We start from the raw sequence: 16,452 nt of genomic DNA, 5'->3' as shown, positions 1-16,452 counted from the left end.
GAAAACAATCGTAAGGGAAAGCTTTGAGAAAAACAAAATAGCAAGTCAACGGTACCGGGGATTCCCAGCCAGTCTCCCATGCCGGTACTTGCCCAGCCTCAAGCTGCTTAGCGTTTGCGATCTGACGAGGGCAGGCACATTCAGCTTAGAGTGGCCATTGACGGACAACTAGCACCACAGCGGGTCTTTTCAAGAGATATAAAATTGTAAGGGAAAGCTTTGATAAACCCCCCCCCCCCAAAAAAAAAAAAAAAAAAGAAAAAAGAAACTTGCCCAGCCTCAAGCTGCTTAGCATTTGCGATCTGACCAGAGCTGGCACATTCAGCTTAGAGTGGCCAATGACAGATTGTTCAAACCAGTGCGGCTCTTTTCAAGAGGAATACAATCGTCAGGGAAAGCTTGGATCAAAACGAAAAAACCAAGTCAACGGTACCAGGGATTCCCAGCCAGTCTCCCATGCTGGTACTTGCCTAGCCTCAAGCTGCTTAGCATTTGCGATCTGACGAGGGCAGGCACATTCAGCTTAGTGTGGCCATTGACCGATTGCTTTCGCGTCTGCTAGTCTTTTCAAGATGAAAACAATCGTAAGGGAAAGCTTTGAGAAAAAAAAAATAGCAAGTCAACGGTACCGGGGATTCCCTGCCAGTCTCCCATGCCGGTACTTGCCCAGCCTCAAGCTGCTTAGCGTTTGCGATCTGACGAGGGCAGGCACATTCAGCTTAGAGTGGCCATTGACGGACAACTAGCACCACAGCGGGTCTTTTCAAGAGATATAAAATTGTAAGGGAAAGCTTTAATAAACCCCCCCCCCAAAAAAAAAAAAAAGAAACTTGCCCAGCCTCAAGCTGCTTAGCATTTGCGATCTGACCAGAGCTGGCACATTCAGCTTAGAGTGGCCAATGACAAATTGTTCACACCAGTGCGGCTCTTTTCAAGAGGAATACAATCGTTAGGGAAAGCTTGGATCAAAACGAAAAAACCAAGTCAACGGTACCAGGGATTCCCAGCCAGTCTCCCATGCTGGTACTTGCCTAGCCCCAAGCTGCTTAGCATTTGCGATCTGACGAGGGCAGGCACATTCAGCTTAGTGTGGCCATTGACCGATTGCTTTCGCGTCTGCTAGTCTTTTCAAGATGAAAACAATCGTAAGGGAAAGCTTTGAGAAAAACAAAATAGCAAGTCAACGGTACCGGGGATTCCCAGCCAGTCTCCCATGCCGGTACTTGCCCAGCCTCAAGCTGCTTAGCGTTTGCGATCTGACGAGGGCAGGCACATTCAGCTTAGAGTGGCCATTGACGGACAACTAGCACCACAGCGGGTCTTTTCAAGAGATATAAAATTGTAAGGGAAAGCTTTGATAAACCCCCCCCCCCAAAAAAAAAAAAGACACTTGCCCAGCCTCAAGCTGCTTAGCATTTGCGATCTAACCAGAGCTGGCACATTCAGCTTAGAGTGGCCAATGACAGATTGTTCACACCAGTGCGGCTCTTTTCAAGAGGAATACAATCGTCAGGGAAAGCTTGAATCAAAACGAAAAAACCAAGTCAACGGTACCAGGGATTCCCAGCCAGTCTCCCATGCTGGTACTTGCCTAACCTCAAGCTGCTTAGCATTTGCGATCTGACGAGGGCAGGCACATTCAGCTTAGTGTGGCCATTGACCGATTGCTTTCGCGTCTGCTAGTCTTTTCAAGATGAAAACAATCGTAAGGGAAAGCTTTGAGAAAAACAAAATAGCAAGTCAACGGTACCGGGGATTCCCAGCCAGTCTCCCATGCCGGTACTTGCCCAGCCTCAAGCTGCTTAGCGTTTGCGATCTGACGAGGGCAGGCACATTCAGCTTAGAGTGGCCATTGACGGACAACTAGCACCACAGCGGGTCTTTTCAAGAGATATAAAATTGTAAGGGAAAGCTTTGATAAACCCCCCCCCCCCAAAAAAAAAAAAAAAGAAACTTGCCCAGCCTCAAGCTGCTTAGCATTTGCGATCTGACCAGAGCTGGCACATTCAGCTTAGAGTGGCCAATGACAGATTGTTCAAACCAGTGCGGCTCTTTTCAAGAGGAATACAATCGTCAGGGAAAGCTTGGATCAAAACGAAAAAACCAAGTCAACGGTACCTGGGATTCCCAGCCAGTCTCCCATGCTGGTACTTGCCTAGCCTCAAGCTGCTTAGCATTTGCGATCTGACGAGGGCAGGCACATTCAGCTTAGTGTGGCTATTGACCGATTGCTTTCGCGTCTGCTAGTCTTTTCAAGATGAAAACAATCGTAAGGGAAAGCTTTGAGAAAAAAAAAATAGCAAGTCAACGGTACCGGGGATTCCCAGCCAGTCTCCCATGCCGGTACTTGCCCAGCCTCAAGCTGCTTAGCGTTTGCGATCTGACGAGGGCAGGCACATTCAGCTTAGAGTGGCCATTGACGGACAACTAGCACCACAGCGGGTCTTTTCAAGAGATATAAAATTGTAAGGGAAAGCTTTGATAAACCCCCCCCCCAAAAAAAAAAAAAAAGAAACTTGCCCAGCCTCAAGCTGCTTAGCATTTGCGATCTAACCAGAGCTGGCACATTCAGCTTAGAGTGGCCAATGACAGATTGTTCACACCAGTGCGGCTCTTTTCAAGAGGAATACAATCGTCAGGGAAAGCTTGGATCAAAACGAAAAAACCAAGTCAACGGTACCAGGGATTCCCAGCCAGTCTCCCATGCTGGTACTTGCCTAGCCTCAAGCTGCTTAGCATTTGCGATCTGACGAGGGCAGGCACATTCAGCTTAGTGTGGCCATTGACCGATTGCTTTCGCGTCTGCTAGTCTTTTCAAGATGAAAACAATCGTAAGGGAAAGCTTTGAGAAAAACAAAATAGCAAGTCAACGGTACCAGGGATTCCCAGCCAGTCTCCCATGCCGGTACTTGCCCAGCCTCAAGCTGCTTAGCGTTTGCGATCTGACGAGGGCAGGCACATTCAGCTTAGAGTGGCCATTGACGGACAACTAGCACCACAGCGGGTCTTTTCAAGAGATATAAAATTGTAAGGGAAAGCTTTGATAAACCCCCCCCCCAAAAAAAAAAAAAAAAAGAAACTTGCCCAGCCTCAAGCTGCTTAGCATTTGCGATCTAACCAGAGCTGGCACATTCAGCTTAGAGTGGCCAATGACAGATTGTTCACACCAGTGCGGCTCTTTTCAAGAGGAATACAATCGTCAGGGAAAGCTTGGATCAAAACGAAAAAACCAAGTCAACGGTACCAGGGATTCCCAGCCAGTCTCCCATGCTGGTACTTGCCTAGCCTCAAGCTGCTTAGCATTTGCGATCTGACGAGGGCAGGCACATTCAGCTTAGTGTGGCCATTGACCGATTGCTTTCGCGTCTGCTAGTCTTTTCAAGATGAAAACAATCGTAAGGGAAAGCTTTGAGAAAAACAAAATAGCAAGTCAACGGTACCAGGGATTCCCAGCCAGTCTCCCATGCCGGTACTTGCCCAGCCTCAAGCTGCTTAGCGTTTGCGATCTGACGAGGGCAGGCACATTCAGCTTAGAGTGGCCATTGACGGACAACTAGCACCACAGCGGGTCTTTTCAAGAGATATAAAATTGTAAGGGAAAGCTTTGATAAACCCCCCCCCCAAAAAAAAAAAAAAAAAGAAACTTGCCCAGCCTCAAGCTGCTTAGCATTTGCGATCTAACCAGAGCTGGCACATTCAGCTTAGAGTGGCCAATGACAGATTGTTCACACCAGTGCGGCTCTTTTCAAGAGGAATACAATCGTCAGGGAAAGCTTGGATCAAAACGAAAAAACCAAGTCAACGGTACCAGGGATTCCCAGCCAGTCTCCCATGCTGGTACTTGCCTAGCCTCAAGCTGCTTAGCATTTGCGATCTGACGAGGGCAGGCACATTCAGCTTAGTGTGGCCATTGACAGATTGCTTTTGCGTCTGCTAGTCTTTTCAAGATGAAAACAATCGTAAGGGAAAGCTTTGAGAAAAACAAAATAGCAAGTCAACGGTACCGGGGATTCCCAGCCAGTCTCCCATGCCGGTACTTGCCCAGCCTCAAGCTGCTTAGCGTTTGCGATCTGACGAGGGCAGGCACATTCAGCTTAGAGTGGCCATTGACGGACAACTAGCACCACAGCGGGTCTTTTCAAGAGATATAAAATTGTAAGGGAAAGCTTTGATAAACCCCCCCCCCCCAAAAAAAAAAAAAAAAAAGAAAAAAGAAACTTGCCCAGCCTCAAGCTGCTTAGCATTTGCGATCTGACCAGAGCTGGCACATTCAGCTTAGAGTGGCCAATGACAGATTGTTCAAACCAGTGCGGCTCTTTTCAAGAGGAATACAATCGTCAGGGAAAGCTTGGATCAAAACGAAAAAACCAAGTCAACGGTACCAGGGATTCCCAGCCAGTCTCCCATGCTGGTACTTGCCTAGCCTCAAGCTGCTTAGCATTTGCGATCTGACGAGGGCAGGCACATTCAGCTTAGTGTGGCCATTGACCGATTGCTTTCGCGTCTGCTAGTCTTTTCAAGATGAAAACAATCGTAAGGGAAAGCTTTGAGAAAAAAAAAATAGCAAGTCAACGGTACCGGGGATTCCCTGCCAGTCTCCCATGCCGGTACTTGCCCAGCCTCAAGCTGCTTAGCGTTTGCGATCTGACGAGGGCAGGCACATTCAGCTTAGAGTGGCCATTGACGGACAACTAGCACCACAGCGGGTCTTTTCAAGAGATATAAAATTGTAAGGGAAAGCTTTAATAAACCCCCCCCCCAAAAAAAAAAAAAAGAAACTTGCCCAGCCTCAAGCTGCTTAGCATTTGCGATCTGACCAGAGCTGGCACATTCAGCTTAGAGTGGCCAATGACAAATTGTTCACACCAGTGCGGCTCTTTTCAAGAGGAATACAATCGTTAGGGAAAGCTTGGATCAAAACGAAAAAACCAAGTCAACGGTACCAGGGATTCCCAGCCAGTCTCCCATGCTGGTACTTGCCTAGCCCCAAGCTGCTTAGCATTTGCGATCTGACGAGGGCAGGCACATTCAGCTTAGTGTGGCCATTGACCGATTGCTTTCGCGTCTGCTAGTCTTTTCAAGATGAAAACAATCGTAAGGGAAAGCTTTGAGAAAAACAAAATAGCAAGTCAACGGTACCGGGGATTCCCAGCCAGTCTCCCATGCCGGTACTTGCCCAGCCTCAAGCTGCTTAGCGTTTGCGATCTGACGAGGGCAGGCACATTCAGCTTAGAGTGGCCATTGACGGACAACTAGCACCACAGCGGGTCTTTTCAAGAGATATAAAATTGTAAGGGAAAGCTTTGATAAACCCCCCCCCCCAAAAAAAAAAAAGAAACTTGCCCAGCCTCAAGCTGCTTAGCATTTGCGATCTAACCAGAGCTGGCACATTCAGCTTAGAGTGGCCAATGACAGATTGTTCACACCAGTGCGGCTCTTTTCAAGAGGAATACAATCGTCAGGGAAAGCTTGAATCAAAACGAAAAAACCAAGTCAACGGTACCAGGGATTCCCAGCCAGTCTCCCATGCTGGTACTTGCCTAACCTCAAGCTGCTTAGCATTTGCGATCTGACGAGGGCAGGCACATTCAGCTTAGTGTGGCCATTGACCGATTGCTTTCGCGTCTGCTAGTCTTTTCAAGATGAAAACAATCGTAAGGGAAAGCTTTGAGAAAAACAAAATAGCAAGTCAACGGTACCGGGGATTCCCAGCCAGTCTCCCATGCCGGTACTTGCCCAGCCTCAAGCTGCTTAGCGTTTGCGATCTGACGAGGGCAGGCACATTCAGCTTAGAGTGGCCATTGACGGACAACTAGCACCACAGCGGGTCTTTTCAAGAGATATAAAATTGTAAGGGAAAGCTTTGATAAACCCCCCCCCCCAAAAAAAAAAAAAAAGAAACTTGCCCAGCCTCAAGCTGCTTAGCATTTGCGATCTGACCAGAGCTGGCACATTCAGCTTAGAGTGGCCAATGACAGATTGTTCAAACCAGTGCGGCTCTTTTCAAGAGGAATACAATCGTCAGGGAAAGCTTGGATCAAAACGAAAAAACCAAGTCAACGGTACCTGGGATTCCCAGCCAGTCTCCCATGCTGGTACTTGCCTAGCCTCAAGCTGCTTAGCATTTGCGATCTGACGAGGGCAGGCACATTCAGCTTAGTGTGGCTATTGACCGATTGCTTTCGCGTCTGCTAGTCTTTTCAAGATGAAAACAATCGTAAGGGAAAGCTTTGAGAAAAAAAAAATAGCAAGTCAACGGTACCGGGGATTCCCAGCCAGTCTCCCATGCCGGTACTTGCCCAGCCTCAAGCTGCTTAGCGTTTGCGATCTGACGAGGGCAGGCACATTCAGCTTAGAGTGGCCATTGACGGACAACTAGCACCACAGCGGGTCTTTTCAAGAGATATAAAATTGTAAGGGAAAGCTTTGATAAACCCCCCCCCCAAAAAAAAAAAAAAAGAAACTTGCCCAGCCTCAAGCTGCTTAGCATTTGCGATCTAACCAGAGCTGGCACATTCAGCTTAGAGTGGCCAATGACAGATTGTTCACACCAGTGCGGCTCTTTTCAAGAGGAATACAATCGTCAGGGAAAGCTTGGATCAAAACGAAAAAACCAAGTCAACGGTACCAGGGATTCCCAGCCAGTCTCCCATGCTGGTACTTGCCTAGCCTCAAGCTGCTTAGCATTTGCGATCTGACGAGGGCAGGCACATTCAGCTTAGTGTGGCCATTGACCGATTGCTTTCGCGTCTGCTAGTCTTTTCAAGATGAAAACAATCGTAAGGGAAAGCTTTGAGAAAAACAAAATAGCAAGTCAACGGTACCAGGGATTCCCAGCCAGTCTCCCATGCCGGTACTTGCCCAGCCTCAAGCTGCTTAGCGTTTGCGATCTGACGAGGGCAGGCACATTCAGCTTAGAGTGGCCATTGACGGACAACTAGCACCACAGCGGGTCTTTTCAAGAGATATAAAATTGTAAGGGAAAGCTTTGATAAACCCCCCCCCCCCAAAAAAAAAAAGAAACTTGCCCAGCCTCAAGCTGCTTAGCATTTGCGATCTGACCAGAGCTGGCACATTCAGCTTAGAGTGGCCAATGACAAATTGTTCACACCAGTGCGGCTCTTTTCAAGAGGAATACAATCGTCAGGGAAAGCTTGGATCAAAACGAAAAAACCAAGTCAACGGTACCAGGGATTCCCAGCCAGTCTCCCATGCTGGTACTTGCCTAGCCCCAAGCTGCTTAGCATTCGCGATCTGACGAGGGCAGGCACATTCAGCTTAGTGTGGCCATTGACCGATTGCTTTCGCGTCTGCTAGTCTTTTCAAGATGAAAACAATCGTAAGGGAAAGCTTTGAGAAAAACAAAATAGCAAGTCAACGGTACCGGGGATTCCCAGCCAGTCTCCCATGCCGGTACTTGCCCAGCCTCAAGCTGCTTAGCGTTTGCGATCTGACGAGGGCAGGCACATTCAGCTTAGAGTGGCCATTGACGGACAACTAGCACCACAGCGGGTCTTTTCAAGAGATATAAAATTGTAAGGGAAAGCTTTGATAAACCCCCCCCCAAAAAAAAAAAAAAAAAAAAAAAAAAAAGAAACTTGCCCAGCCTCAAGCTGCTTAGCATTTGCAATCTGACCAGAGCTGGCACATTCAGCTTAGAGTGGCCAATGACAGATTGTTCAAACCAGTGCGGCTCTTTTCAAGAGGAATACAATCGTCAGGGAAAGCTTGGATCAAAACGAAAAAACCAAGTCAACGGTACCAGGGATTCCCAGCCAGTCTCCCATGCTGGTACTTGCCTAGCCTCAAGCTGCTTAGCATTTGCGATCTGACGAGGGCAGGCACATTCAGCTTAGTGTGGCCATTGACCGATTGCTTTCGCGTCTGCTAGTCTTTTCAAGATGAAAACAATCGTAAGGGAAAGCTTTGAGAAAAACAAAATAGCAAGTCAACGGTACAAGGGATTCCCAGCCAGTCTCCCATGCCGGTACTTGCCCAGCCTCAAGCTGCTTAGCGTTTGCGATCTGACGAGGGCAGGCACATTCAGCTTAGAGTGGCCATTGACGGACAACTAGCACCACAGCGGGTCTTTTCAAGAGATATAAAATTGTAAGGGAAAGCTTTGATAAACCCCCCCCCAAAAAAAAAAAAAAAAGAAACTTGCCCAGCCTCAAGCTGCTTAGCATTTGCGATCTAACCAGAGCTGGCACATTCAGCTTAGAGTGGCCAATGACAGATTGTTCACACCAGTGCGGCTCTTTTCAAGAGGAATACAATCGTCAGGGAAAGCTTGGATCAAAACGAAAAAACCAAGTCAACGGTACCAGGGATTCCCAGCCAGTCTCCCATGCTGGTACTTGCCTAGCCTCAAGCTGCTTAGCATTTGCGATCTGACGAGGGCAGGCACATTCAGCTTAGCGTGGCCATTGACCGATTGCTTTCGCGTCTGCTAGTCTTTTCAAGATGAAAACAATCGTAAGGGAAAGCTTTGAGAAAAACAAAATAGCAAGTCAACGGTACAAGGGATTCCCAGCCAGTCTCCCATGCCGGTACTTGCCCAGCCTCAAGCTGCTTAGCGTTTGCGATCTGACGAGGGCAGGCACATTCAGCTTAGAGTGGCCATTGACGGACAACTAGCACCACAGCGGGTCTTTTCAAGAGATATAAAATTGTAAGGGAAAGCTTTGATAAACCCCCCCCCCAAAAAAAAAAAAAAAGAAACTTGCCCAGCCTCAAGCTGCTTAGCATTTGCGATCTAACCAGAGCTGGCACATTCAGCTTAGAGTGGCCAATGACAGATTGTTCACACCAGTGCGGCTCTTTTCAAGAGGAATACAATCGTCAGGGAAAGCTTGGATCAAAACGAAAAAACCAAGTCAACGGTACCAGGGATTCCCAGCCAGTCTCCCATGCTGGTACTTGCCTAGCCTCAAGCTGCTTAGCATTTGCGATCTGACGAGGGCAGGCACATTCAGCTTAGTGTGGCCATTGACCGATTGCTTTCGCGTCTGCTAGTCTTTTCAAGATGAAAACAATCGTAAGGGAAAGCTTTGAGAAAAACAAAATAGCAAGTCAACGGTACCGGGGATTCCCAGCCAGTCTCCCATGCCGGTACTTGCCCAGCCTCAAGCTGCTTAGCGTTTGCGATCTGACGAGGGCAGGCACATTCAGCTTAGTGTGGCCATTGACCGATTGCTTTCGCGTCTGCTAGTCTTTTCAAGATGAAAACAATCGTAAGGGAAAGCTTTGAGAAAAACAAAATAGCAAGTCAACGGTACCGGGGATTCCCAGCCAGTCTCCCATGCCAGTACTTGCCCAGCCTCAAGCTGCTTAGCGTTTGCGATCTGACGAGGGCAGGCACATTCAGCTTAGAGTGGCCATTGACGGACAACTAGCACCACAGCGGGTCTTTTCAAGAGATATAAAATTGTAAGGGAAAGCTTTGATAAACCCCCCCCCCAAAAAAAAAAAAAAAAAAAAAAAAAAGAAACTTGCCCAGCCTCAAGCTGCTTAGCATTTGCGATCTGACCAGAGCTGGCACATTCAGCTTAGAGTGGCCAATGACAGATTGTTCAAACCAGTGCGGCTCTTTTCAAGAGGAATACAATCGTCAGGGAAAGCTTGGATCAAAACGAAAAAACCAAGTCAACGGTACCAGGGATTCCCAGCCAGTCTCCCATGCTGGTACTTGCCTAGCCTCAAGCTGCTTAGCATTTGCGATCTGACGAGGGCAGGCACATTCAGCTTAGTGTGGCCATTGACCGATTGCTTTTGCGTCTGCTAGTCTTTTCAAGATGAAAACAATCGTAAGGGAAAGCTTTGAGAAAAAAAAAATAGCAAGTCAACGGTACCGGGGATTCCCAGCCAGTCTCCCATGCCGGTACTTGCCCAGCCTCAAGCTGCTTAGCGTTTGCGATCTGACGAGGGCAGGCACATTCAGCTTAGAGTGGCCATTGACGGGCAACTAGCACCACAGCGGGTCTTTTCAAGAGATATAAAATTGTAAGGGAAAGCTTTGATAAACCCCCCCCCAAAAAAAAAAAAAAAGAAACTTGCCCAGCCTCAAGCTGCTTAGCATTTGCGATCTAACCAGAGCTGGCACATTCAGCTTAGAGTGGCCAATGACAGATTGTTCACACCAGTGCGGCTCTTTTCAAGAGGAATACAATCGTCAGGGAAAGCTTGGATCAAAACGAAAAAACCAAGTCAACGGTACCAGGGATTCCCAGCCAGTCTCCCATGCTGGTACTTGCCTAGCCTCAAGCTGCTTAGCATTTGCGATCTGACGAGGGCAGGCACATTCAGCTTAGTGTGGCCATTGACCGATTGCTTTCGCGTCTGCTAGTCTTTTCAAGATGAAAACAATCGTAAGGGAAAGCTTTGAGAAAAACAAAATAGCAAGTCAACGGTACCAGGGATTCCCAGCCAGTCTCCCATGCCGGTACTTGCCCAGCCTCAAGCTGCTTAGCGTTTGCGATCTGACGAGGGCAGGCACATTCAGCTTAGAGTGGCCATTGACGGACAACTAGCACCACAGCGGGTCTTTTCAAGAGATATAAAATTGTAAGGGAAAGCTTTGATAAACCCCCCCCCCAAAAAAAAAAAAAAAGAAACTTGCCCAGCCTCAAGCTGCTTAGCATTTGCGATCTGACCAGAGCTGGCACATTCAGCTTAGAGTGGCCAATGACAGATTGTTCACACCAGTGCGGCTCTTTTCAAGAGGAATACAATCGTCAGGGAAAGCTTGGATCAAAACGAAAAAACCAAGTCAACGGTACCAGGGATTCCCAGCCAGTCTCCCATGCTGGTACTTGCCTAGCCTCAAGCTGCTTAGCATTTTGCGATCTGACGAGGGCAGGCACATTCAGCTTAGTGTGGCCATTGACCGATTGCTTTCGCGTCTGCTAGTCTTTTCAAGATGAAAACAATCGTAAGGGAAAGCTTTGAGAAAAACAAAATAGCAAGTCAATGGTACCGGGGATTCCCAGCCAGTCTCCCATGCCGGTACTTGCCCAGCCTCAAGCTGCTTAGCATTTGCGATCTGACGAGGGCAGGCACATTCAGCTTAGAGTGGCCATTGACGGACAACTAGCACCACAGCGGGTCTTTTCAAGAGATATAAAATTGTAAGGGAAAGCTTTGATAAACCCCCCCCCCCAAAAAAAAAAAAAAAAAAAAAAAGAAACTTGCCCAGCCTCAAGCTGCTTAGCATTTGCAATCTGACCAGAGCTGGCACATTCAGCTTAGAGTGGCCAATGACAGATTGTTCAAACCAGTGCGGCTCTTTTCAAGAGGAATACAATCGTCAGGGAAAGCTTGGATCAAAACGAAAAAACCAAGTCAACGGTACCAGGGATTCCCAGCCAGTCTCCCATGCTGGTACTTGCCTAGCCTCAAGCTGCTTAGCATTTGCGATCTGACGAGGGCAGGCACATTCAGCTTAGTGTGGCCATTGACCGATTGCTTTCGCGTCTGCTAGTCTTTTCAAGATGAAAACAATCGTAAGGGAAAGCTTTGAGAAAAACAAAATAGCAAGTCAACGGTACCGGGGATTCCCAGCCAGTCTCCCATGCCGGTACTTGCCCAGCCTCAAGCTGCTTAGCGTTTGCGATCTGACGAGGGCAGGCACATTCAGCTTAGAGTGGCCATTGACGGACAACTAGCACCACAGCGGGTCTTTTCAAGAGATATAAAATTGTAAGGGAAAGCTTTGATAAACCCCCCCCCCAAAAAAAAAAAAAAGAAACTTGCCCAGCCTCAAGCTGCTTAGCATTTGCGATCTAACCAGAGCTGGCACATTCAGCTTAGAGTGGCCAATGACAGATTGTTCACACCAGTGCGGCTCTTTTCAAGAGGAATACAATCGTCAGGGAAAGCTTGGATCAAAACGAAAAAACCAAGTCAACGGTACCAGGGATTCCCAGCCAGTCTCCCATGCTGGTACTTGCCTAGCCTCAAGCTGCTTAGCATTTGCGATCTGACGAGGGCAGGCACATTCAGCTTAGTGTGGCCATTGACCGATTGCTTTCGCGTCTGCTAGTCTTTTCAAGATGAAAACAATCGTAAGGGAAAGCTTTGAGAAAAACAAAATAGCAAGTCAACGGTACCAGGGATTCCCAGCCAGTCTCCCATGCCGGTACTTGCCCAGCCTCAAGCTGCTTAGCGTTTGCGATCTGACGAGGGCAGGCACATTCAGCTTAGAGTGGCCATTGACGGACAACTAGCACCACAGCGGGTCTTTTCAAGAGATATAAAATTGTAAGGGAAAGCTTTGATAAACCCCCCCCCCCCAAAAAAAAAAAAAAGAAACTTGCCCAGCCTCAAGCTGCTTAGCATTTGCGATCTAACCAGAGCTGGCACATTCAGCTTAGAGTGGCCAATGACAGATTGTTCACACCAGTGCGGCTCTTTTCAAGAGGAATACAATCGTCAGGGAAAGCTTGGATCAAAACGAAAAAACCAAGTCAACGGTACCAGGGATTCCCAGCCAGTCTCCCATGCTGGTACTTGCCTAGCCTCAAGCTGCTTAGCATTTGCGATCTGACGAGGGCAGGCACATTCAGCTTAGTGTGGCCATTGACCGATTGCTTTCGCGTCTGCTAGTCTTTTCAAGATGAAAACAATCGTAAGGGAAAGCTTTGAGAAAAACAAAATAGCAAGTCAACGGTACCGGGGATTCCCAGCCAGTCTCCCATGCCGGTACTTGCCCAGCCTCAAGCTGCTTAGCGTTTGCGATCTGACGAGGGCAGGCACATTCAGCTTAGAGTGGCCATTGACGAACAACTAGCACCACAGCGGGTCTTTTCAAGAGATATAAAATTGTAAGGGAAAGCTTTGATAAACCCCCCCCCCCAAAAAAAAAAAAAAAAAAGAAAAAAGAAACTTGCCCAGCTTCAAGCTGCTTAGCATTTGCGATCTGACCAGAGCTGGCACATTCAGCTTAGAGTGGCCAATGACAGATCGTTCAAACCAGTGCGGCTCTTTTCAAGAGGAATACAATCGTCAGGGAAAGCTTGGATCAAAACGAAAAAACCAAGTCAACGGTACCAGGGATTCCCAGCCAGTCTCCCATGCTGGTACTTGCCTAGCCTCAAGCTGCTTAGCATTTGCGATCTGACGAGGGCAGGCACATTCAGCTTAGTGTGGCCATTGACCGATTGCTTTCGCGTCTGCTAGTCTTTTCAAGATGAAAACAATCGTAAGGGAAAGCTTTGAGAAAAAAAAAATAGCAAGTCAACGGTACCGGGGATTCCCAGCCAGTCTCCCATGCCGGTACTTGCCCAGCCTCAAGCTGCTTAGCGTTTGCGATCTGACGAGGGCAGGCACATTCAGCTTAGAGTGGCCATTGACGGACAACTAGCACCACAGCGGGTCTTTTCAAGAGATATAAAATTGTAAGGGAAAGCTTTGATAAACCCCCCCCCCCCCAAAAAAAAAAAAGAAACTTGCCCAGCCTCAAGCTGCTTAGCATTTGCGATCTAACCAGAGCTGGCACATTCAGCTTAGAGTGGCCAATGACAGATTGTTCACACCAGTGCGGCTCTTTTCAAGAGGAATACAATCGTCAGGGAAAGCTTGGATCAAAACGAAAAAACCAAGTCAACGGTACCAGGGATTCCCAGCCTGTCTCCCATGCTGGTACTTGCCTAGCCTCAAGCTGCTTAGCATTTGCGATCTGACGAGGGCAGGCACATTCAGCTTAGTGTGGCCATTGACCGATTACTTTCGCGTCTGCTAGTCTTTTCAAGATGAAAACAATCGTAAGGGAAAGCTTTGAGAAAAACAAAATAGCAAGTCAACGGTACCGGGGATTCCCAGCCAGTCTCCCATGCCGGTACTTGCCCAGCCTCAAGCTGCTTAGCGTTTGCGATCTGACGAGGGCAGGCACATTCAGCTTAGAGTGGCCATTGACGGACAACTAGCACCACAGCGGGTCTTTTCAAGAGATATAAAATTGTAAGGGAAAGCTTTGATAAACCCCCCCCCCAAAAAAAAAAAAAAAAAGAAAAAAGAAACTTGCCCAGCCTCAAGCTGCTTAGCATTTGCGATCTGACCAGAGCTGGCACATTCAGCTTAGAGTGGCCAATGACAGATTGTTCAAACCAGTGCGGCTCTTTTCAAGAGGAATACAATCGTCAGGGAAAGCTTGGATCAAAACGAAAAAACCAAGTCAACGGTACCAGGGATTCCCAGCCAGTCTCCCATGCTGGTACTTGCCTAGCCTCAAGCTGCTTAGCATTTGCGATCTGACGAAGGCAGGCACATTCAGCTTAGTGTGGCCATTGACCGATTGCTTTCGCGTCTGCTAGTCTTTTCAAGATGAAAACAATCGTAAGGGAAAGCTTTGAGAAAAAAAAAATAGCAAGTCAACGGTACCGGGGATTCCCAGCCAGTCTCCCATGCCGGTACTTGCCCAGCCTCAAGCTGCTTAGCGTTTGCGATCTGACGAGGGCAGGCACATTCAGCTTAGAGTGGCCATTGACGGACAACTAGCACCACAGCGGGTCTTTTCAAGAGATATAAAATTGTAAGGGAAAGCTTTGATAAACCTCCCCCCCCAAAAAAAAAAAAAAAAGAAACTTGCCCAGCCTCAAGCTGCTTAGCATTTGCGATCTGACCAGAGCTGGCACATTCAGCTTAGAGTGGCCAATGACAAATTGTTCACACCAGTGCGGCTCTTTTCAAGAGGAATACAATCGTTAGGGAAAGCTTGGATCAAAACGAAAAAACCAAGTCAACGGTACCAGGGATTCCCAGCCAGTCTCCCATGCTGGTACTTGCCTAGCCCCAAGCTGCTTAGCATTTGTGATCTGACGAGGGCAGGCACATTCAGCTTAGTGTGGCCATTGGCCGATTGCTTTCGCGTCTGCTAGTCTTTTCAAGATGAAAACAATCGTAAGGGAAAGCTTTGAGAAAAACAAAAGAGCAAGTCAACGGTACCGGGGATTCCCAGCCAGTCTCCCATGCCGGTACTTGCCCAGCCTCAAGCTGCTTAGCGTTTGCGGTCTGACGAGGGCAGGCACATTCAGCTTAGAGTGGCCATTGACGGACAACTAGCACCACAGCGGGTCTTTTCAAGAGATATAAAATTGTAAGGGAAAGCTTTGATAAACCCCCCCCCCAAAAAAAAAAAAAAAAGAAACTTGCCCAGCCTCAAGCTGCTTAGCATTTGCGATCTAACCAGAGCTGGCACATTCAGCTTAGAGTGGCCAATGACAGATTGTTCACACCAGTGCGGCTCTTTTCAAGAGGAATACAATCGTCAGGGAAAGCTTGGATCAAAACGAAAAAACCAAGTCAACGGTACCAGGGATTCCCAGCCAGTCTCCCATGCTGGTACTTGCCTAGCCTCAAGCTGCTTAGCATTTGCGATCTGACGAGGGCAGGCACATTCAGCTTAGTGTGGCCATTGACCGATTGCTTTCGCGTCTGCTAGTCTTTTCAAGATGAAAACAATCGTAAGGGAAAGCTTTGAGAAAAACAAAATAGCAAGTCAACGGTACCGGGGATTCCCAGCCAGTCTCCCATGCCGGTACTTGCCCAGCCTCAAGCTGCTTAGCGTTTGCGATCTGACGAGGGCAGGCACATTCAGCTTAGAGTGGCCATTGACGGACAACTAGCACCACAGCGGGTCTTTTCAAGAGATATAAAATTGTAAGGGAAAGCTTTGATAAACCCCCCCCCCAAAAAAAAAAAAAAAGAAACTTGCCCAGCCTCAAGCTGCTTAGCATTTGCGATCTAACCAGAGCTGGCACATTCAGCTTAGAGTGGCCAATGACAGATTGTTCACACCAGTGCGGCTCTTTTCAAGAGGAATACAATCGTCAGGGAAAGCTTGGATCAAAACGAAAAAACCAAGTCAACGGTACCAGGGATTCCCAGCCAGTCTCCCATGCTGGTACTTGCCTAGCCTCAAGCTGCTTAGCATTTGCGATCTGACGAGGGCAGGCACATTCAGCTTAGTGTGGCCATTGACCGATTGCTTTCGCGTCTGCTAGTCTTTTCAAGATGAAAACAATCGTAAGGGAAAGCTTTGAGAAAAACAAAATTGCAAGTCAACGGTACCAGGGATTCCCAGCCAGTCTCCCATGCCGGTACTTGCCCAGCCTCAAGCTGCTTAGCGTTTGCGATCTGACGAGGGCAGGCACATTCAGCTTAGAGTGGCCATTGACGGACAACTAGCACCACAGCGGGTCTTTTCAAGAGATATAAAATTGTAAGGGAAAGCTTTGATAAACCCCCCCCCCCAAAAAAAAAAAAAAAAGAAACTTGCCCAGCCTCAAGCTGCTTAGCATTTGCGATCTAACCAGAGCTGGCACATTCAGCTTAGAGTGGCCAATGACAGATTGTTCACACCAGTGCGGCTCTTTTCAAGAGGAATACAATCGTCAGGGAAAGCTTGGATCAAAACGAAAAAACCAAGTCAACGGTACCAGGGATTCCCAGCCAGTC

At 47.9% G+C, this 16,452-nt stretch overlaps 56 pseudogenes; all 56 read right to left on the bottom strand.

The window, feature by feature from the left end:
- Positions 1-43: 43 nt before the first annotated feature.
- Positions 44-162, bottom strand: LOC143799381 (5S ribosomal RNA; annotated as a pseudogene).
- Positions 163-421: 259 nt separating this feature from the next.
- On the bottom strand, positions 422-540 carry LOC143801333 (5S ribosomal RNA; annotated as a pseudogene).
- Positions 541-982: 442 nt separating this feature from the next.
- Positions 983-1,101, bottom strand: LOC143798080 (5S ribosomal RNA; annotated as a pseudogene).
- A 77-nt stretch (positions 1,102-1,178) lies between these two features.
- Positions 1,179-1,297, bottom strand: LOC143799380 (5S ribosomal RNA; annotated as a pseudogene).
- A 245-nt stretch (positions 1,298-1,542) lies between these two features.
- On the bottom strand, positions 1,543-1,661 carry LOC143798799 (5S ribosomal RNA; annotated as a pseudogene).
- A 77-nt stretch (positions 1,662-1,738) lies between these two features.
- Positions 1,739-1,857, bottom strand: LOC143799379 (5S ribosomal RNA; annotated as a pseudogene).
- A 249-nt stretch (positions 1,858-2,106) lies between these two features.
- LOC143800419 (5S ribosomal RNA) lies at positions 2,107-2,225 on the bottom strand (annotated as a pseudogene).
- Positions 2,226-2,302: 77 nt separating this feature from the next.
- Positions 2,303-2,421, bottom strand: LOC143799378 (5S ribosomal RNA; annotated as a pseudogene).
- A 247-nt stretch (positions 2,422-2,668) lies between these two features.
- LOC143801322 (5S ribosomal RNA) lies at positions 2,669-2,787 on the bottom strand (annotated as a pseudogene).
- Positions 2,788-2,864: 77 nt separating this feature from the next.
- On the bottom strand, positions 2,865-2,983 carry LOC143798629 (5S ribosomal RNA; annotated as a pseudogene).
- Positions 2,984-3,232: 249 nt separating this feature from the next.
- LOC143801311 (5S ribosomal RNA) lies at positions 3,233-3,351 on the bottom strand (annotated as a pseudogene).
- A 77-nt stretch (positions 3,352-3,428) lies between these two features.
- Positions 3,429-3,547, bottom strand: LOC143798628 (5S ribosomal RNA; annotated as a pseudogene).
- A 249-nt stretch (positions 3,548-3,796) lies between these two features.
- On the bottom strand, positions 3,797-3,915 carry LOC143801300 (5S ribosomal RNA; annotated as a pseudogene).
- A 77-nt stretch (positions 3,916-3,992) lies between these two features.
- Positions 3,993-4,111, bottom strand: LOC143799377 (5S ribosomal RNA; annotated as a pseudogene).
- A 259-nt stretch (positions 4,112-4,370) lies between these two features.
- On the bottom strand, positions 4,371-4,489 carry LOC143801287 (5S ribosomal RNA; annotated as a pseudogene).
- A 442-nt stretch (positions 4,490-4,931) lies between these two features.
- On the bottom strand, positions 4,932-5,050 carry LOC143798079 (5S ribosomal RNA; annotated as a pseudogene).
- Positions 5,051-5,127: 77 nt separating this feature from the next.
- On the bottom strand, positions 5,128-5,246 carry LOC143799376 (5S ribosomal RNA; annotated as a pseudogene).
- A 245-nt stretch (positions 5,247-5,491) lies between these two features.
- On the bottom strand, positions 5,492-5,610 carry LOC143798797 (5S ribosomal RNA; annotated as a pseudogene).
- Positions 5,611-5,687: 77 nt separating this feature from the next.
- LOC143799375 (5S ribosomal RNA) lies at positions 5,688-5,806 on the bottom strand (annotated as a pseudogene).
- A 248-nt stretch (positions 5,807-6,054) lies between these two features.
- LOC143800418 (5S ribosomal RNA) lies at positions 6,055-6,173 on the bottom strand (annotated as a pseudogene).
- Positions 6,174-6,250: 77 nt separating this feature from the next.
- On the bottom strand, positions 6,251-6,369 carry LOC143799374 (5S ribosomal RNA; annotated as a pseudogene).
- Positions 6,370-6,616: 247 nt separating this feature from the next.
- LOC143801276 (5S ribosomal RNA) lies at positions 6,617-6,735 on the bottom strand (annotated as a pseudogene).
- A 77-nt stretch (positions 6,736-6,812) lies between these two features.
- On the bottom strand, positions 6,813-6,931 carry LOC143798627 (5S ribosomal RNA; annotated as a pseudogene).
- A 245-nt stretch (positions 6,932-7,176) lies between these two features.
- Positions 7,177-7,295, bottom strand: LOC143798775 (5S ribosomal RNA; annotated as a pseudogene).
- A 77-nt stretch (positions 7,296-7,372) lies between these two features.
- Positions 7,373-7,491, bottom strand: LOC143799373 (5S ribosomal RNA; annotated as a pseudogene).
- Positions 7,492-7,750: 259 nt separating this feature from the next.
- On the bottom strand, positions 7,751-7,869 carry LOC143801264 (5S ribosomal RNA; annotated as a pseudogene).
- A 77-nt stretch (positions 7,870-7,946) lies between these two features.
- LOC143800511 (5S ribosomal RNA) lies at positions 7,947-8,065 on the bottom strand (annotated as a pseudogene).
- Positions 8,066-8,312: 247 nt separating this feature from the next.
- On the bottom strand, positions 8,313-8,431 carry LOC143798558 (5S ribosomal RNA; annotated as a pseudogene).
- A 77-nt stretch (positions 8,432-8,508) lies between these two features.
- On the bottom strand, positions 8,509-8,627 carry LOC143800510 (5S ribosomal RNA; annotated as a pseudogene).
- A 247-nt stretch (positions 8,628-8,874) lies between these two features.
- Positions 8,875-8,993, bottom strand: LOC143801252 (5S ribosomal RNA; annotated as a pseudogene).
- A 77-nt stretch (positions 8,994-9,070) lies between these two features.
- Positions 9,071-9,189, bottom strand: LOC143798022 (5S ribosomal RNA; annotated as a pseudogene).
- Positions 9,190-9,266: 77 nt separating this feature from the next.
- Positions 9,267-9,385, bottom strand: LOC143798752 (5S ribosomal RNA; annotated as a pseudogene).
- Positions 9,386-9,643: 258 nt separating this feature from the next.
- On the bottom strand, positions 9,644-9,762 carry LOC143801240 (5S ribosomal RNA; annotated as a pseudogene).
- Positions 9,763-9,839: 77 nt separating this feature from the next.
- Positions 9,840-9,958, bottom strand: LOC143799372 (5S ribosomal RNA; annotated as a pseudogene).
- A 246-nt stretch (positions 9,959-10,204) lies between these two features.
- Positions 10,205-10,323, bottom strand: LOC143801228 (5S ribosomal RNA; annotated as a pseudogene).
- Positions 10,324-10,400: 77 nt separating this feature from the next.
- On the bottom strand, positions 10,401-10,519 carry LOC143798626 (5S ribosomal RNA; annotated as a pseudogene).
- Positions 10,520-10,766: 247 nt separating this feature from the next.
- Positions 10,767-10,886, bottom strand: LOC143800338 (5S ribosomal RNA; annotated as a pseudogene).
- Positions 10,887-10,963: 77 nt separating this feature from the next.
- Positions 10,964-11,082, bottom strand: LOC143800496 (5S ribosomal RNA; annotated as a pseudogene).
- A 256-nt stretch (positions 11,083-11,338) lies between these two features.
- On the bottom strand, positions 11,339-11,457 carry LOC143801216 (5S ribosomal RNA; annotated as a pseudogene).
- A 77-nt stretch (positions 11,458-11,534) lies between these two features.
- Positions 11,535-11,653, bottom strand: LOC143799370 (5S ribosomal RNA; annotated as a pseudogene).
- A 246-nt stretch (positions 11,654-11,899) lies between these two features.
- Positions 11,900-12,018, bottom strand: LOC143801204 (5S ribosomal RNA; annotated as a pseudogene).
- A 77-nt stretch (positions 12,019-12,095) lies between these two features.
- LOC143798624 (5S ribosomal RNA) lies at positions 12,096-12,214 on the bottom strand (annotated as a pseudogene).
- A 248-nt stretch (positions 12,215-12,462) lies between these two features.
- On the bottom strand, positions 12,463-12,581 carry LOC143801192 (5S ribosomal RNA; annotated as a pseudogene).
- Positions 12,582-12,658: 77 nt separating this feature from the next.
- On the bottom strand, positions 12,659-12,777 carry LOC143799369 (5S ribosomal RNA; annotated as a pseudogene).
- A 258-nt stretch (positions 12,778-13,035) lies between these two features.
- LOC143801181 (5S ribosomal RNA) lies at positions 13,036-13,154 on the bottom strand (annotated as a pseudogene).
- Positions 13,155-13,231: 77 nt separating this feature from the next.
- Positions 13,232-13,350, bottom strand: LOC143799368 (5S ribosomal RNA; annotated as a pseudogene).
- Positions 13,351-13,597: 247 nt separating this feature from the next.
- LOC143798851 (5S ribosomal RNA) lies at positions 13,598-13,716 on the bottom strand (annotated as a pseudogene).
- A 77-nt stretch (positions 13,717-13,793) lies between these two features.
- LOC143799367 (5S ribosomal RNA) lies at positions 13,794-13,912 on the bottom strand (annotated as a pseudogene).
- Positions 13,913-14,168: 256 nt separating this feature from the next.
- Positions 14,169-14,287, bottom strand: LOC143798688 (5S ribosomal RNA; annotated as a pseudogene).
- Positions 14,288-14,364: 77 nt separating this feature from the next.
- Positions 14,365-14,483, bottom strand: LOC143799366 (5S ribosomal RNA; annotated as a pseudogene).
- Positions 14,484-14,928: 445 nt separating this feature from the next.
- Positions 14,929-15,047, bottom strand: LOC143800579 (5S ribosomal RNA; annotated as a pseudogene).
- A 248-nt stretch (positions 15,048-15,295) lies between these two features.
- LOC143801169 (5S ribosomal RNA) lies at positions 15,296-15,414 on the bottom strand (annotated as a pseudogene).
- Positions 15,415-15,491: 77 nt separating this feature from the next.
- LOC143799365 (5S ribosomal RNA) lies at positions 15,492-15,610 on the bottom strand (annotated as a pseudogene).
- A 247-nt stretch (positions 15,611-15,857) lies between these two features.
- On the bottom strand, positions 15,858-15,976 carry LOC143801157 (5S ribosomal RNA; annotated as a pseudogene).
- Positions 15,977-16,053: 77 nt separating this feature from the next.
- Positions 16,054-16,172, bottom strand: LOC143798622 (5S ribosomal RNA; annotated as a pseudogene).
- Positions 16,173-16,421: 249 nt separating this feature from the next.
- The window catches only part of LOC143801146 (5S ribosomal RNA), a 119-nt pseudogene continuing 88 nt past the window's right edge, over positions 16,422-16,452 (bottom strand).

This window comes from Ranitomeya variabilis, chromosome 1, assembly GCF_051348905.1.
Source record: "Ranitomeya variabilis isolate aRanVar5 chromosome 1, aRanVar5.hap1, whole genome shotgun sequence".
NCBI classification, from domain to species: domain Eukaryota; kingdom Metazoa; phylum Chordata; class Amphibia; order Anura; family Dendrobatidae; genus Ranitomeya; species Ranitomeya variabilis.
Note: the sequence above shows the minus strand (reverse complement) of the source record. Positions and strands in the feature narration are given on the sequence as shown.